Source organism: Ammospiza nelsoni, chromosome Z (genome assembly GCF_027579445.1).
Source record: "Ammospiza nelsoni isolate bAmmNel1 chromosome Z, bAmmNel1.pri, whole genome shotgun sequence".
Taxonomy (NCBI): domain Eukaryota; kingdom Metazoa; phylum Chordata; class Aves; order Passeriformes; family Passerellidae; genus Ammospiza; species Ammospiza nelsoni.
The window spans coordinates 13026191-13039138 of record NC_080669.1 but is presented as its reverse complement, the minus strand read 5'-3'; positions in this window follow the sequence as shown (position 1 = coordinate 13039138).

Here is a 12948-nt window from a genome sequence, read left to right as displayed (position 1 = left end):
TTGGTGTTGAGACCCCTCGGCCCCAGGGGGTATAGAAGAAATGGGGGGGATAAAGGTCCCAGAGATGAGAGTGTGCTCTGCTTGGAACGAGACGAGGCATCCTTAAAAAGGCCCACCCTGAAAGCAGGCCTCTGCCCCATCCCATGCCTGGTGCTGAGAGCACCTTGGCATGGAAAGGAGATGTCACGAGATAGCAGGACTCCGGGCGGTGCTAATTGTGACAAGAAGTCCATGGTACAAGGAAGGACTCCGTCTACTCTTCATAAGCTGAAGATTTGATTTTCTAAAGGGTGGTGCCAGACTGAGTGTGGATAATTTTGGGAAATGAATTGTACTGGGGATCTGGAGGAGGAGGGGAAGTGTTTCTGTGTAGTTTTCATTGTCCTTGTGTTTCTTTTTTTTTTTTGTGTGTGTAGTTTAGTAATTGTGCGTGTAGTTTAGTTAATAAACTTTTCTTTATGTTTAAGTTGGAGCCTGCTTTGCTTATTTCCTGGTCACATCTCACAGCAGACATCAGGTAGAAGGTATACTCATGGGGGCTCTGGCTTTGCCAGGCCCAAACCATAACAGTCAGACAGCCAAAACATGAACAGTATTTTGCTTTCCATCACTGCAGCTGCTTTTACAAGGCACATGCATCATAAGAGCAGGCCTAATCTTCTCAGCTTTTTGTCTTCCTCTCAAGTGTTGCGGATTTTTCTCACCAGCAACTGCAGGTGAAAGACTTTTATCAATTTGATCCCAAACAAGTTTGATTTCTAGAACTGAAAACTGTGGGAATTTGAGGCATAAGTGAAATTTAGAAACTCACTAGCTGTGAGTTCATAAAGTGAAATTTAGAAACTCACTACTCCATAATGTTGTAGCATGAATTATTATTGCCAAAAAGCTGTTATTTGTTGTCTTCCAGAGCTACTAACAATCCTCATATATAAAGCATCCACACACTACAAAGAACTTTCAATGCGTGTTCTCTGCAAAACAGGGTTATCAGTGGTTGGTTTCTGCAGACCATTTTCCTGCCAGAATTCTGGATCCTGACATCCCTCAACTGCCCTGCTCTTCTGCCCTGTCACACTGGACATTGGAGGATTTAGAGCTCCATCCACTGTCCTTCATCACCAGCTGGACAAGTGGCATCATGCTGTGGCTGGCTTTGATTTGGGTGATGGCTAGTCTTTGTTAATGTGCTAGCCAGCAGGCCAAATGGAAGCAATAGCTGCTGAGCTCAGGCTGCAACTCATCTCTCTCTCCATGGCAGTCATTTGGACACATTTTCTCTACTTATTGAACAGTTTTATGTTCTCTCTTTTATTTGATGTAAATTAAGGATTATTAATTGCAAGTTAGTTGCAGGATCCAAGGAATAAACAAGTGGGCAAGAAGTGCAAGTATTTCTATGTTTTAGTACCTCAGGAAACCAGATTAACTTTATTCTACCTTGGCTACCATTTTTCTGATATGATCTGTTTCATGAAGTACCTCTTACACCCGCTCAGTATTACTGTCTCACTGTATTTCTGAGTGAGACTACTGGGGAGAAACATCTTGAGCCCAGGAGACTGAAGGGCTTAAAATCTTTATGACACTGCTAGTCCACAGGTCCCAGTCAGCTATTGCAAACTCAAGACACACAACTCAGTGAATCTGTCTGATTGTTCTATTTTCCTGAAACCATTACAGACCCATAATCATATTTAGAGAAAAATACTGTCTCCCTAACTAATGATTTTCAGTGTGATGTTGTCATTTTAGAAGGTGACAAATGTAAAACTTTTCTCCATCAGACTTGTGCAGAATACTTCCACGATAAGAAACAACAAAAATGGTGTGCAGGCTGTTGCGCACTAAAGAAGAAATATCCGGCTGAAAGATCACATTGGTCCTTCACAGTAACTGTTGACATTTGTAACTTTGCATGCATCCAAATCCCACTGAATTTTAAAAATTTCAGTGGAGATTCCAGAACAAATGTAGCCTGCAGCTAGCTCCAGGGTCCCACTGTTTTCAGGCCCCATTCATTATACAGCTGTCAGCCAAGCATCAAACCTTCCCTTCAAATCTAAAATTTATTAGAATAATAATAAGACATTTGTTACAAACATCATTTTAGGTGATTGTTTTCATAAAAGATGCATTCTGCTTTGCACAGATTATCTTAATTTTTGCCCGGCCTTCTAAATGGTGACTGCTGCCAGCCCACCTCAAGTGTCTGTCTGCTCCTACAGATTAACTTTTTTCAGACCATTCCTAGTAACATCGAGCATAGTGGGAAAAATGCAGCTGAAGGTAGCTGTAGCATTAGACTGTATCTAAACAGATACTTGTATCTTTCTCTTTTGACACAGACATATTTATTCAGAAAATTGCAAACAAAATTGAACTAATTTAACATGGATAAAGCATACATGAGAAAGCAAATAAAGACTGAAAATCTATCTACTTTTCAAAACAGCATGAAATCTCCTATTATTTTTAAGAGGACTTTTTGCACACAGATGATGTAGAAGAAAACGAATGGAGTTATAATGGTTGACAGGGAAGGTGGGCAGCGCCACTGGGACTAACAGAGCCATCCAAGGGCACTCGGGGAGGAACAGGGAGACGGTCACTTTGAGGGACAGCCAAATGGTGGGAAAAGCAGGGAGTAAACCACTTAGGGAGAAAGCATTCTTGGGAGTTGAAATGGGGGTACAGAGGATCAGACCACTTCTCTAATTGACAGAAAATAGCTAACTTTTGTAACAGAGACAACAATAAAACTTGAAAAGACATGTGACGCCACAATATAGGAACCAACATACGAAATGTAACTTTTTTCTCTTAAAAGTCGTCGTAACAAGGGCAAATAGAGCTGAAAAGCAGAATTTGGATATGAGAGTGACGTTTTATGTTCAATACTATATTCATTTATATCGCGACTCTTTCTCACAATCTTCTCAAGACTTTCTAAGGCATTTCACTTATATCCAGTTCATTAGTACGCCACAAATGCCATTTAATGAGTTAATGTGTGGCTTTCTGAAAATTGTGGAATTAATTGTCTCCATTCAAATCCTGTTTCTCAGAAAACTGGGAAGTCCCTCACTTGTGCCATGCCAAAAGAGTTTATTTTATGCAGCATTGCTGTCAAGCATAGGTCAAGCACAATGCAGCCCTGCACAGATAGCAGTATACTTGTGAGCTAAAGCTCAGATCTTTTTTAAGTGAATGCTGTGGAAATTTCAGGTGAAAAGACATTAATTGACATATTATTCAGAAATTTAAAATTTACAAAAATTTTTAAGCTCCATAAAATTCTTCAAGTTTCTCAGAAATCTGTTTTCTGGAGCAAGATCTGGCTTTGACGTTAGCTCTGCTTTTAGCAATAGGTTGCACTAGAGACCTCGGATGGTTCTTCCAGTCTAAACTACTGCATAATTGTATGATTGAAAGGCAGAAAGTTACTTTGTGTGGATTGTGGTGGGATGAAACTTGGGAAGGAGATATTGTAGAAAAGTAAGTTTATATTTGGCTTGATGATTGCATTACAATATCTTTAGTGCCTGCATGGGCATTTAATAAAAAAAACCAGAACAAACAAAACTTGAAAAATGTGTGAGTTTAAGAGAATGTAACATGCTGTATGTAAAAAGGAACATAATCTCCAATTTATCATCTTTTGTCTGGAAAAAAAAAAACAAAATAATTCCTTCATTATCTAAAGCAAAGGCATAATAAATAAGGAACACAAAATGAAGGGTGTATGGCATCAAGGAACTTCTATGCTTTGGAATAAAGAGAGAGACAATATCAAGAATCAGATAAAGTTATTATTTCTTCAAGCCATTCTTCAGCTTTAGGAGAGGCTTTCTAATTGTCAATATTTTGAACATTGTGGACTACAAAAATTAAAGACTCTAAAATTCTTTTGTATTAGTCTACATACTGTTTGATAAAGGAAACATTAGAAATCAGTGAAAAGAGTAGAAACAAAACAAGGTGTTAACATGACTTGCTTTTATCCTTTTCCTTCATCTTTCTTTTCAGAAAAACCTTTCCCTTCTTTGCTCAGACTTTCCCTGGAAAATGTGCTTCCCATATGTTGCTTAAATATATGGCATGCAGTATACATAGATGTCTAGTGTATGAAAACTAGAGGGGGTCATAAGGATTAAAGGAAAGTGAAATTAAAACAATGTGCAGTAACTTCTCCATTTAGAGATTTCCAAATGGTAGGCTGGAAAAAATTGATTCCTTTTTTCTGTCAATGAACACCACATTTTATCTTCGATCTTTAGTTTGATCATAGCACAGTAAATTAAATCAGCATCTCTCCTGCAAGGAAATGCAAATTTAAATGACATGTAACTCTTCTCTTTGGCATAAACTTAATTTGGGACATAATTTTTAAAAGTTTTTCAAGACAACATAAGAGAAATATTAGTAAAGATTACTCTTGATTTTAGGCTAGCCAGTTAAGGAGAAGTCCCTAAAATATTAGATTATGGATATGTGTTGAAATATATCAAGATTCATCATAAATAAAAATAATACTATTACTGATATCTTATGATCACAGCTCAAAAAATATTTACAAGAACATAGCAGGCTGAATTGCTGCTGGTATAGTCTAGGGCAAGGAAGCAAAAAGGACCATTGCAGAATGTCCACAGATGTTTTATTCAGCCGCACGGTGAGATGCTCAGGTCCCAGCACCCACCCATGAGAGTCTGAGTTTGTCTGTGCCAAGGGGCCTGGAGGCTGACCCGTGTCTCTGGGCAGTATGAGCATGAGGGCGAACCAGAGAATAGGGAGGAGTGACTCAGGGACATAGGAACAGACATAGGAACAGGGGAAGGAGCCAACGGGGTCTAACAGCTTTGTGAGGGAAGCTTCCTGTGTCTCCCAAAACCAGGGAATGCCACCCCACGGTGTCCACAATTTTTTTTTTTTTTTTTTTTTTTGCTCTTACAGCTTTATCTGAAGAGAATGTTTTTCTTTAAGCAAAGCTGGAATACTTCTCTATGGAATTATGGAATTTTATTTGTCATAACAAAACAAGAACCCAAATCTTTGTGATCCAGGTGGCAGTTGTGGGCAACAATCTGATTTCCCACCTTTAGAGATCCATGAGGCAGGAAGGGGGAGCCCCCAGGAGCCTTCCCTGCCAGGAACCCCCTGGTTTTATCAGGAGCAAGGAGGCCACCAGGCACCACTGGCCACAAAGCAGGACAAGATCCCTTCCCAAGTAGGTGATCGGCTAAAAGAGCCCATGTGGAAGTTGGTGGAGCAGCAGAAGCTCTGCACAGCACTGGGGCTCTGCTGCAGCCCCCCAGGAGAGCACTGATAGATGAGGACCTGGTGGATCCTGAACACGGCGAGGCCACAGGAAGCAGCAAGCGCTGAGAACCAGCCAGGATTGGGAGCAGAGGATTTGGGAATATACACACAGACTTTACAAAGAATGCCACGTTTCATACAAGTCACCACTGGTTATTTACACGTGGCCCCAGGACAGCACCAGCCAATCCTCAGCTCTCCGCAGACTCCGGCTCTGTCTTGAGCTTTTTGCTTCCCAGGACTTGTTCATCAAACAATTTTCTCTCTCTTTAGCTCACCAGTGGTCCTTTAATATACTTCTTTTCTGCCTTCTCATAATTGATGTTACCCATGGTAGCAATGGCACAGATGATGGCCTCAGGTAAAAGCACATCTGAGATTGATCTGATGCCATACCCCAGGATCTGGTGCAGGTTCTTGGTGTCCATCTTCTTCAGCTACCCAGTGACCAGGTCCAGCTGCTCCTCATCCTCCAAACAAGTCTCCACATGGTCATGTACTGCTTGGAATTTAGGAATTTCTTCAGCCCTCAGGATTGTTTCCCAGTTTTTAGTCTCCGCCCAGGAGATGCTCTACAGCCCCTTTGGTCTTCACTATGAAGCCCACTAGCTTCTCTTTCTCCCTGTCCCTGGCAGCTCTGGTCCTGTCAGGGAGGAGCTTCCTCAGAGGTTTCTGCGGGGAGGTGTCTGAGGAAGACTGTCCAGCCCCTTCCTCCCCAGTGTTTGGGAATGCCATCTGCACCACACTCTGGTATCCCTCTTTCCTCCCTGGGCAGCTGATATCAGCAGCAAAATACTCCAGGGAAGGACCTGGTGAAAGAATGACAGCCCACTTAGATCTGATAGCCCAGGAAGGACTCCAGCTGGAGGCACCACTTGATTTCCCTGGAATAGTTCTCCTTGGCTTGTTCATAGTCAAAGTGCTTCAGCCTCTTCAGAAACACTGAGAAACCTTTTTTCTTCTCATTTGTGGTGCCATCTATGAAGAGCACACGGGCCCTCCAGTGCTTCCTCTTCACTGCTTTCACCACTGCTGGCCAGTACAGATACCGCTGCCACTCGCACCACACCAACATCTCTTCCTCGAAGAATTTGTCTCAATGGGACAGAACACTTGGGAAGTTTTCCTCCTCTTCATCTGCCAGTTCTTCCCAATACTGTGATGAAGGATCTCCTTTCATCTTGAGATCTTCAGCTTGAATGACGTCATTCTCATTCTCTTGCTCCTTGTCCACAGACACCTCGGTTTTAGAAGCCTCTGAGGCAAATCTGTTATTCCAGAGTTTCCTTCTGACTGAAGATTTCTTCTCATTACATCTGCCAACCAGGTTACCAGCTGCTGAAGGCTGGATCATTTTAAGAGTCGGTCTTTGGGCAGCACTGCCATGTGGCATCTGTGCCGGCATTCTCCATCGTTTGTAGCAGCATGTGCCTACTGTGACAGATTGTATCCAGAGAGGCTACAACCTCACAGCAGAGGAAACAGACGAGACAAATCTCTTTGTTGTTTAGCACAAGAGTCCATTTTTATGGACTCCTGTGTCAGGGTGAGGGGGGAGCAGGAGGCAGAGGCCCAGGAGCCCGAGCAAAGCCCAGAGAGCAGAGAAAGCAGAGAGAGGACACAGATCCAGGGTCGGGATTTTATCGGGTGTCCCATGGGAGGAGTCTCAGGATCAGACTACAGCCTCCTGAGAATGGAAAGGCTCCATACACGCATAACACAGAAACTGGTAACTATGTGAACTGGGCTTTCATGGCAAAGTTCTGGTAGTGGGAGGGACTGCAGGGGTGGCATCTGTGAGAAGCTGCTGGAAGTTTCCCCCATGTCTGATGGAGCCAATGCCCACCGGCTCCAAGATGGGCCCACCACTGGCCAAGGCTGAGCCCTTCAGCAATGCTGGCAGCCCAACAGAGTTCGACAGGGGAAAAAAGCCTGCTGAACAGCAGTAGCCAGAGAAAAGAGGAGTGAGAACATGCGAGAGACACATCTCTGACATCCAAGTCAGTGCAGAAGGAGGGCAGGAGGTGCTCAGGTACCAGGTGCAGCCACAGAGAAAACAGGAATGCAGAGATCCACCTAGAGCCCATGGACAACCCCACACCAGAGCAGGTATTTGCCCAAAGCAGGCAGTTTACCTCCATGGAAAGTCCACAGTGGACCAGGCTCCTGGCAGTACTTATGACCCTGCAGGGCAGAGAAGGTGGAAGTGACGGAAACCTGAAGAGAAAGCTAAGAAGGTCCAGAAAAAAGATGGGTGGGGGCAAGTGTCTAGATGCTTTAATATTTAGTTTTACTCATCATTACACCACTCTGATTTGATTGAGCATAAATTAAACCAAATTTCCTCAGGTTTAGTCTATTGTGCCTGGGATCATAATTGATGAGTAATTTCTACTTGTCCTTATCTCATTCCATGAGCCTTTCATTATATTTTCCCTCCCCTGTCCTGCTGAGAACAGTGAAATTATAGAGTGGCTTTGGTGGACACCCACAAAACTATGTCATCCTGTTGAAGAAACTGTAAGTTTCCATACAATGTTGCAGTTTCTGGTGTCATACCTTGTGGTCAGGCTTGATTTTTCTCATTTTCAATCTGCTATGCAATAGGCTTCTGATCCTTTAGTAAGACAAACTGTAAAGAAACCACCCATGTTTTTAAACTGACAAGAGGGATATCCCATACCATACAACACCATGGTCAGCAATAAGGGCTGGAGTGCAGAAGGAGGGTGAGGAGGGCATTCGAAGTGATGCCATTAGATTTTTCAGGTCTCCTTTAGGCAGGATGGAGCGTGGCTGTCCTGGAGATGGCTGAACACCCTCCTGACTGAGTTCTGTGTTTTGTTTTGCTTGTTGAACTGTCATTGTCTCAACCACAAGTTTTCTCCCGTTTGCCCTTCCAAGTCTCTTCTGTGCCCTGCTGGGAGGTTTGAGCGGGCAGGTCCATGAGGCTCAGCTGCCAGCTGGGGTGAAACCACCAGAGATACTTGCAATATCTGGAAACATTACAAAAGCTAAAAATATAACTACAAAATGACAGCAAAAAGTATTAATGCTGGACAGAATGGCATCACTAAGGAAGTGTATTACATAATTATTACTGTATAATTAGTGTTCACAGCCAATTTATAAGCATAAGAAAGTTTGATATTAAGTTGTCATGATTCAGTTTGTAGTCATTAAAATAAAGTAATACAACCAATTTTTTCAGTTTGCACTCATTATACTAGCAGGTCCTTTTATCACTGTGCTACACAGCAGCTTTAAAGAAGTCATTAGGCCTTCATTTACTTCAATGTTGGTCATAATCTTCAATATTCTAATGTACTTGGGTAATTTCAAGGTACAAGAGAGACATCTGCTTCCAAGAGGACTTTTAATCATTAAAACCTTCAAGAATGTATATGCATTTCAACCAGAAAACTTAGGAGCAATTATATAACTTTATATTCCCTTTGTAGTACTTGTAATGTGTGCATTGTATGCGTGGCTGATAATGGTGACTGAGTTTGAAAATTATAAAGGAATATAGCAATAATATATTTTGTGTCTTGACTCTATAATAACATAGTTAAAACACAGAAATCACAGTTTTGCATTTACTTCAAGGCAATTAGAAATCATCTTCCATTTAATTTTAAATATCTTGCCTCCTTACTTAAATAAAAGTCTTATTATGTATTTAAAGTGCATACTTACATAAGCAAAAAGGCTTTTGTGGCAATAATCATCAATTTCATATCATTGAATTGGTTCAGAACTGTTCCACATTAGCATTTGATTACCATATCATTAATATGAAACTCAATAAACTACGCCATAAAAAGGCCCTCTCAGAATAGAATGCAAACTGGCTAAGAACCTAAAGATAGATCTAGATTCTAGCTGAACTTCATTTGTTAGGATTTTTCTTCCTAGTTAAAATTTTGTTCTTTGCCAAGTTGCAACAATCTACATATTTTTTGAAGTATTTAATTGAATTTTCTATCAAAATTGATGTTTCAGAAAAGAGAAGAAGCCAGTTTGATAACTAAAAAAAACTGTCCACTGTAAAATGAACTTCCTAGAAAGGACTAACTGTCCCTTTTTTAAATCAAAGAACATATTACACATATGTGTAGTTGATATAACTTGAAATTCAGAGGGCCTCTACTTTGATAAAAGTCTTAAATAGTACCAAACATATAGTGCATACATGCAGAATTGCTTTAATTTTGAAAGTACAAGAGAAATGGAACATGTTTGTCTCTGTACTTTGCAGGTTTCCTCCTATCTTGGATTTAAATGTCACTCAAAATTTTGTTGTTGGTATGTCCTCTGTTGAGGGGAAAAAATCAAGATTTTGAATAATACCTGTACAGGGCACAGAGTGACAGAGACTGATAAAAGGAGTCCTCATGGAGCTCATCATGGGCAAAGTCTGCAGCTCACACAGAATGCCACGTATTTCACATACAGGCTGTTTTATGCTCTTAAGGTGACATCTGTCTGAGACAATTCAAGTACAAGAGCAAGAAAGAATTACTTTATTATATTTTGTACCTCACTTCAGCTGTGGTAATCTGACAAATTGCTTTACCTATCCTGATGTGCAAAGATCTACATTGTTCGTTTGTTTTATATTACAGAGGCCTAAAATCCCTGCTCTTAGAGTGACACTTGTGCTGTTAATGTGGTATACAGAAGGAAGTATGGCTTGAAGTGTCTTATATTTAAAGATATACTTCAGTCTGTTACAATATCCAAAATTATAAAAATATTTTGCAAATTAATAAACTTTACAGTACCTGTAAGAAAAGGAGGAAATCCTGTCAAAGCCATTTCACTTTCTTGTCTTAAAATAATATTTTTTTCCTGTTAAACTTGTTACTCTAAAACTCCCTGAGTGAATCTTCAGAACAGCAAGTCAGAACCAGTTGGTCTGACTAAGACCAATAATCCTATTTTGCAGAAAATTAGGATTTTTAGCAATAGTCTTAGGGTCAGATTAAGATTGATCTTAATATGCAAATTTCAGCTGTACACTGCAGAAAACCAAACTTTATTTCTTGGATTTAAATTACCTAACTAAACATAGCACATTGTAGGGTTTTTATAAAGAGAATTTTTTTTCTGTGGTTGTCTCTGTGCTTCATAACTAAGGAAAAGTAAAGGAAATCCAGTCCCTTGTGCAAATAAAGAGCCTCTTACTTTCCACCCAAAGGCAAAAATGTAATGTTTCATCAAATAAAAAGTCAGTACCCAGCTGTGCAATCTTTCTTCTTTATTGTCTGGGAAGCATTAAAAATCAGATATTGAACTCAAAGGTCTTGACAATGTCAGTTTACTCTTCTTGCTAAAAATAACTTGAATTAGGCATATCACATTCATAAGCAGTATCATCTTTGATGTCCTTTCCATCCATAAGATTATTTCAATTAAATTCGTATAGAATAAGGAACTTTGATAAACCTCTAGAAGTCTGCTGAAACAACTCAAATTATGTTAAAGTTACATCACTGTAGGAGAAAAGAAACTTGTAATTGTTGTATAAGCTTTATCAGCTCATCTGTTACAAATTCCACCTTCTCTATAGTTTATTTTTCTGCTAATATTTGCTGGACTATTAAGTACATTTTATGTTGACCTATGCCATTTTCTGTTATTTATTGCAAAAAGTAAACTATCTTTCACTACAAAGAGACATTTTCCATCTACAGGAAAGAGGACAATAAGCAAACACAGACCTTACTGTGTCTACATTAAATCAAAGATCTTCATGATCAAACCCAACTGTTATCCTAAAGTTAATTTTTAATAATGTGGTAGGTGTGCTGCTTTGCAAAATGTAACATTAAAAAAATTCTAAAAGCCAGACTATTCTTGCTGAAGTCTTATTTACAAGGATAAATTCAGCCTCCTATTTCTTAGCTTTTGAGCCCTTAGTTCAACATACCTGCTGTCACTGTACGACACTGAAATCTGTCACACAGCGAATCCAAAACATAAATTGTGCTCAACTCCAATGCTGAGAAGGTGGACTACAAGGAATGCTATTTCATCCCTTTCACAGTGATATAAATATGTATCTGTTACACCGACATAAATTAGACCATTTTAGGAACTGGCTAAATTGGTATGTTGTGGAATCTGTCTTTTCCTTCCTGCTACTTAATAATAAACATGCCAGTGATCTTTTGCATTAGAATGTTTTTCAATGGTCTTCTACTTTATTTAGCTTTATGAGATAAAAACTCACTTATTTTAATTTTCTTCTCTCCATTCAAGTATGTTTGGACCATGTTTGAACGTGCCATCATCTTTTCATGCATGAGTGTTGTTATATGCAATTTTTGACTGATGTTTCCACATGAAGAACTATAAAGGTTTAAAGAAATACTTTCAGGTTATTGCATTGTAGTCTTTGGAAAATTTTTAATTTAAAAAAATCTTTAACACTTGCAGAAGTGTTTTAAGATGCACATTTAAGTGTCTCAGAGCTCATACTGAAGATTTTTTTTCTGTGTCTCAATCTATGACAACCAAATATTTTCTTCTACTAAAGCTGCTTGCTTTCAATTCGTGGAAGTTGATACGAAGTCAATACATGCTAGGCATTAACCATGGTATGCAAACTGAATGAGTTTGTGAGTCTTCCAGTTAGACACATATCTGCATCTAAATAGCCATGTTGATGCAAAGGAAAATTGCATTTTACAAATTTATTAGATCTTTATAAACCTTTTCAAAAGGAATAAATAAAAGAGAGTAATGCAATTTATTTACCTTTGTGTGCTGGGTTGACCTTGACTAGCAGGCAGGTATCCAACAAATTGTTATATAATTTCTCCTGTATCTACAGGAAAAGGGGAAAAAATAAGATAAAAGTATTTGTCAGTTAAGATGAGAATAGGGAGAAACATACCAAATACCATGTTGGGCAAAGCAGACTCAGCATGGGGAAAATAATTCAATTCAGAGTCAGTTAATCACAAAATAGCATCAATAACTCACAGAAAGTAATGAAAACAGAACCAAAACCATCTTCCCTCCACTCCTTCTTCTCAGAATTAATTTCTGCTTTTTGTGTCTCAAAAGCAAGGGCACAGGGAATGTAGATTTTGGTGAGATCATAACCCTTCGCCTCTGCCACTCGTATTTCCTCATACTCTTCCAGTGCTCTGGGATAGGAGTTCTAGCATGGGAGACAGTCCTTCCCATAAGCTGCAGTTCCTCAAGAACTACTCTGTTGGGGAAGATGAAACAGGAAAGCCCTATAAATATGATTGTCTGGCAAAAAATTTTGAGAATATAGAAACTGTAAGCAAGATTGAAATCAAAGCGAGCTTTGAGATACCTTAATTAGTGACCAATTGGAAAACAATGGTGTGGCCTGACTGAAGGTAATCCCCTTTTGATGAAACAACACTCTCTGCTAGCAGACACATCTAACGGTCAGAGCAGACCCTACTAGCTTAGCAGAAGGAGTCCAAAGAGTAGTTTTTAGGGCTTAAAATGTAACACAGTCTGATAATGTAATGATTCTTAGAGGCTGTATGGAAATGCTTTAGGATTTGTATATTGTTGCAGATTAGTTAGCGAGAATTAGAATATTCAACACAGAAAAAGATTTATTGTATTGTAACG